A 5,920-nucleotide genomic window follows, 5' to 3' on the forward strand; every position below is an offset into this window, starting at 1 on the left:
AAGACCCTGCAGAACCAGTAACTCTCACCATTACAGACAACCAAAACTGCACATCCCTCCATGGAGCACACATGCCCAATATGCCAGAGGCTGACCCTTGCCGGGGCATGCCTCCTGTCACTAGGATCACTCCTATAAAAAGGAGCAGTGAAGACAGACCCAGTGGGATGCCCTCTCCATCTGGACCAGTACCATGCTACACCACATATCCACCCAGAGGCCCTGCCGGCAACCCCCCTCTGGACAACACCTACTAGACAAGGACCCCTTTCCAGCCTGGATAGGTAGATATTACATGCATACTTCCTCCTACAATTTGGACTCTCTCTCTCTCTCCTCCTGGACTTCAGTGGACTTCAGCCCCTGCACCAAACCTCTCTAACCCCTGCTGCCATTGTGTGTGTACATGCGTGCAAGGGAACCAGTTTGACATTATGTCACCAACTCCCCTGTTCAATAAAACCACTGTCATTTGCAACCCCGAGTTGGGTCATGTTTTACTAAATCCCAATCTCTTCCTTATGTTAAATTCCAGCTTCATTCTCTCTCTCTCTCTCTCCCCCCATCTCTCTCTCTTTCAGCTCTAGTCCCCACCCTCTCTGCTAGTTTCCTGATCTCCTCCCAATTCCATTTCTCCTTTTCTGCCACCTCTCAGCCTCTCCTGCTCTTACTGCCTTTTCCCTGTGACTTTCTGCTATCTTTCTCTGTTTACCTGCTGCCCTGCCACCTGCTGCTTTTTCTGTGATTTTCTGCTGTCCCTCTCTTTTTTCAGGCTTCACCCACACCTTCTGTAACCCTCCCACCTCTCCTCCTGCAGCTTACCAGCTCCTCTTAGCTGTCCTGCAGCTTTCTCCAGATTCCAGCACCTATTGCCGCTCCCTGCAACTTCTCTAGCTGCCCTGGAGCCATCCTCTGGCTCCCCACACCCAGAGCCCCTCTTTAACACTCACACTTTCCCTTAGTCCCATTTTTCCCTCTCCCCATTTACCTTTTCAGCTCTCCCATAGCTCTGGCTCCAGTTCCAGCCTCTGTGCCGGCATCAGTCCCCTGTTCTGTGGGCTTTCGGCATTGTCTTTTAATCAATTAAGATCAATTAACCTAAAGTTACCCCGAGCCTCAGTTCTTCAGCCCAGGCCCCTCTAGTCTACCAGTTCTAATCCCAGTCCTGGTGACTTTCATTTCCAGCAACTTTCACTTCCTACACTTCTACTTTCTTACCTTAACCTTTCCCCAGGTATCCCAAGTACACCAAGCACATAGATGCATACATACATATCACAATACCCAACTTAGGAACTCACCTGTGTGTATGTGAAGGGGGGTGGTATGTGCGTAAATTAGTGAATACATATATATACATACACCTATATAGATATCATTGTGTGTGTGTGTGGTATATAAATTAATAATCCATGTATGTGTATTGGATGTGCAGGTGTTGGTAACTGGTAACTAATTCTGTATAACTTTGGTGTGTGTAGCGTGTATGGGCTTAAATTGGTAATAGGTATGAATGTGCCTAGGCTGGTTTGGATGTGAATGTGGCTGAACTGGTAGCATCAGTGTGTATGCCTAGTAGGGGTGTATGCACCTAATGAGTGTATGTGTGCTTAATTGATTTTTATGTGTACATGTGCAATTGTACACCACACCCTCCTGTCTAACAGTGCAATAGTGAGAACCTGAGTCTTGGCCTGACCCCACAGGGCAACAGCAGTAGCATGATGGAGCACAAGTGATGGCATTATACTACTGCACAGTAGTAATGAGTTACCGCAGTCAGTATTACCCTGAAGGTATGTGGGGACATTATTGCACAGTAACTCTGGTTACTGCTCAGTCAGTAAGTACTTGGTTATGCAAGTACTAGATGACTGCACAGGAACAAGTGGACACAGGTATGATATGGCTGTTGTCAAGGAAAATACCCAGGACTTGAGAGACAGAGAGAAATAGAATATAAAAATATTAAAGCCAAAACTGTAAAAATGTGTAGCCCTCCCTGGGGCTGAGGAAGAAACATCTGTCAACATGAAAAGCAAAATATCACCAGACTGAACCCTCTTCCTCCATAATAATGTTCATGTGGTTACAGCTTTAGGACTAGCTGCCAATCTTCCACCTTGTAGAGTGCCCCCTTGATGGCCCAGTGTGATGCTAATTTCGGCATAATTTGTTGCAAGGTGAAGTATCCAAATTCAAATGAGACAGATGCCTGGACCAAAAAATGAAAGAGAGTTAGAGGCCAGTGTCAGACCCACAGGCTAGGAGAAGACCAAGTCCAGCATGCCAAAAAGGCACTCAGACAGCAAAGAGCAGTTACAACTGAGGAAAAGTCCAGGAAGGACAGGTCTCTGGTGCTGCCAGCTTTAAGTGTCAGACAAAGGTACTTCTAGCCAGGGTCCTATTCAGTAGGGATGTGTGAAATGTTGGCAGCTGTTTTGTTTTGGAGGTGTTTGCTGGTGATGTAGTGACACCCCGTTACACCTCCTTGGATCCTGGTTTGGTGGAGCAACTGGTGTTCTTCAGAGTAAATATCCTGATGCTGGGGTTCCCCAAGCTCCACATGCAGACAGAGAGTGCCACCCTCCTCACTCTGTTTTCACTTATTTCCTTTTATTTTTATTTTTTAAACCATTTAATGCCCTGCTCTCAGAGCTGGATGCGGCACTCACTGCATCACCAACCAGCAGGGGAAGAACATCTCCCTGCTGAGATCCTGTGCCAGGATGAACATGGAGGTATGGACTGGGGCTATGGGTAAGGAGGAGGCCCCAGGTCCTGGACATGACCTAAAACTGCACCCAACCAGGGTCAGGAGGCAAGGTGGGACTGCTAGTGGTGTGGCAGCCCCAAGAAATGCCAGGACTGCAAACCTCCCTGGACAAAGGCAGGTGGGAGGTGCCTTATAACCTCCAACCACCACACACATGCAGAGTCCTGGCTAGGAAAAGCCCAGACCTGTAAGATCTTTGAGAGGCCTGAGGCTGGCTGGTTGCAGTGAAGTTGTAAGGCTCCAGGTGAGCTTAGCTGCCTGGGATGCCATCTGCGAGTCATAGGCCACAGTTTTAGAGGAAGTATGGAGCTGAGGAATGGAAGCATGTCACCCCTAGACATCAGGGGGCCTAAATGGGCAGCCTCTCTGTTACCAGATTTCCCCATCACTTTGGGGTGCGCTCATTTGTTAGGAGTACGTTTCTAGGGTCTCTGTAATTCTATCAATGTGATGCTTGGATTACTTGTGTTTCCATATGGATCTCTATCTCTCCCTTCTGCAAGTCCTCACCCCCAACGGAACTATCTTGCAGGACTCAGTTTCAATGGGCCTGGGTTCCTCCAGCCACCAAATCAGTCAAATGCACACACACACACACACACACACAGATTAATGTAACATGCCTGACCCAGCTGGGTTGATCAGCATGTACAGGCTGACACCATCATATACCAGCAATCAGTTCATCAGGGCAATGATAAAATGCAGTTAGACACAAGCATGCAGGTCAACAGAATACCTCTGAATCAGGCTGGCTGTCTAGCTGACACCCTCATGGGGCAGCATTCAGTTCATTAGGGCATATCCAAGCCAAACTGGGTCATTCAGCCTATACAAGCTGATCCCCTTATGTCTCTCAAACTCAGCACGTCCCAATCTTTTGCCCTAACTGTCCTAGTAGTGGTAGTCCCTTGATGAGCAGACCCCACAGTATTTTGGGGCTTTATAGTGATCTTTGGCTGTCACAGAGATTTATCCCTCTTGAAGCACACTATTTGCTGCTTACAGCTTTCTTATACCCTTAGTCCAGCCTCTTCAAAGCTTCTTTTAATTGTGTAAATCCAGAGAGTCCCAAGCTATAATTGACAGGGAAAATCCTTATATTTAGACAATTTCAAATTAAATTAATTAAAACCCTGTCATTGAAAAAGGTATCTAGTTTGAAACATCAAGAAACTGATTAACAACCAGGAAAAATGTAAGTTTTTAAGGAGTAACCAAACACTTAGGAGCCAGCTTGACATTATTAGGAATATAGAGGATAAACTAGAAGGGAGAACACTTTATTTCTTCTCAGATGGCCCAGCTATGCTTGCACTGTGAAGTCAGCATCAGTGTTTTGTATTTTACCTGTTGTGAATAAGCCTCAGCTTAGCATGACTTTCAGATCTTACTGTAGTCTTTTAATGATGCCTTGATTTGGTCTGTTTTCTAAAACAGGTAATCCCAAGGGCACATGGAACATACTAAAGGGGATTACTTGGAGTGTTCATAAACTTTGTGGGGAGGTCATCCCAGGAAATGTATGTCAGCACTGGATGTTTCCAATGGTTTTGGAACTGGAAGGCTTATATAGAATGTCTAGCCAGGCAGGCTTGCTTTGGTGTTGCCACCTCTAAGTTAATGTCAAGGTAAGTGATGAGGGCACTGCCACAGTGGACTTTGAATGTCCCCAGTTACAGTGCCTTTCCAGGAAGCATTCCAAAGGAGATCCCATCATTGTTCTTGTTGGGCATGGGGAGGATGAAGTGGTACTGCTATAAAGTGGCTTGGACCATTAGCAGAAAATTAGTTATGACTTCCTGGGCAGTCACTAAAACAAGTCTCAGTTTTTTGAGAGAAGAGAATGGCACAGTCAGCAGTGGAACTGGTGCCATTGGTGGACTGGAGGACTTCCCTTCCAGGAAGTGTGCTAATTTGTTTCATTCAGCCTTTCTGCATGCATCTCCTGCAACAAAATAAAAATCTAACCATTTTTGGTTCAGGACCTCAAAACGATCTGCTCACTTTCCCTGGTCCCTTCATCCTTTACATTGAGAGAGCCAAAAGTAAAAGTTGGCATTGTGAAATAATTTGAAAAGATAACAGCAAAGGTAGAAAGGACAGATAGAGAAGGAAGAAAGGGATATATAACCTAGAAAGTTGCCTTGAAAGTCAACAGGCTTGTTATTTGCTAACAAGCTGTGCTGTCAAGCAGCTCTCTTGATTCTCACTTTGGTTTCTTCTTCAATGAGTTAACTTTTTGGTCTGTATACATAATGTTTTGTTTCTTTTTTGGCTAGCAGTTTATTTGCTGCACCATGAGGTAATTAAGGTATTTGGTTGTTAACCTTCCAGGATCCTTTGGTCTCATCAAGGAACCTAATTATCCTTTCAGGGGAGCATTACTCCCCTAATTTATCTGGAAAGAAAGCACTTGAGGACTGGTGGTTCTCCTGCAAAGATGTGGTGGGCATGTGCTCCATGACAGATCAAGGTCACCAGAGCACATGAGTTCCCTTTCTTTGTCTTCATCCTCAGACTCTTGAGTCAGTGTCCTGTTAAGAACAGGAAAGGTTTTGGACCTCAGGAAGCATGGGATCTGCCTTTGGTGAATAATCACCTCCTTACCAGGACCACCAGCCTCATTTCCTGCAGGTGCTTCCCTTTTAGTGGGTTCTCTAAGGTTTCGGTCAACCCCAACTCTCTTAGCTTCACTTCTGGTCTGTATCTATCGGGCTGGGTTGAGGGAGTTTAGTATCAATTATCCCAACATCAACTACCTCAGAGATGCGAGACAAAGTCCTGGGACAATTTTGGGTTAACTGGGGCAGGTTTTCCCTGCCCTTGGGCTTTAGCTGCAGCAGTAGAATTTGTGGTTTCTCCTGAATAGGTTGGGTGGGCTGAATGAGAGTCTGCCTTCTCATTGTTAGATATAGAATTGTTTGACTGTTTGTATTGTTGCTTTTTTGTTCTTACTCTGTATCAATAAATTCACCTATTATCAACTAGCAGGTGTTGTGGTGGGTCTAAGAGTCATGCCCATCATCTTGCTGATGAGGGAGTGTTCAGGCAGTTCAACTGCCATTTTTAGATTGAGCTAAGAAATGGGTCAGGGCTATCAGTAAAGGATTTTGCTCTATCTGCCAAGCCTAGGGCTGATAT

Source organism: Gavialis gangeticus, unplaced genomic scaffold (genome assembly GCF_001723915.1).
Source record: "Gavialis gangeticus isolate Ggan-Ray unplaced genomic scaffold, GavGan_comp1, whole genome shotgun sequence".
NCBI lineage: Eukaryota > Metazoa > Chordata > Crocodylia > Gavialidae > Gavialis > Gavialis gangeticus.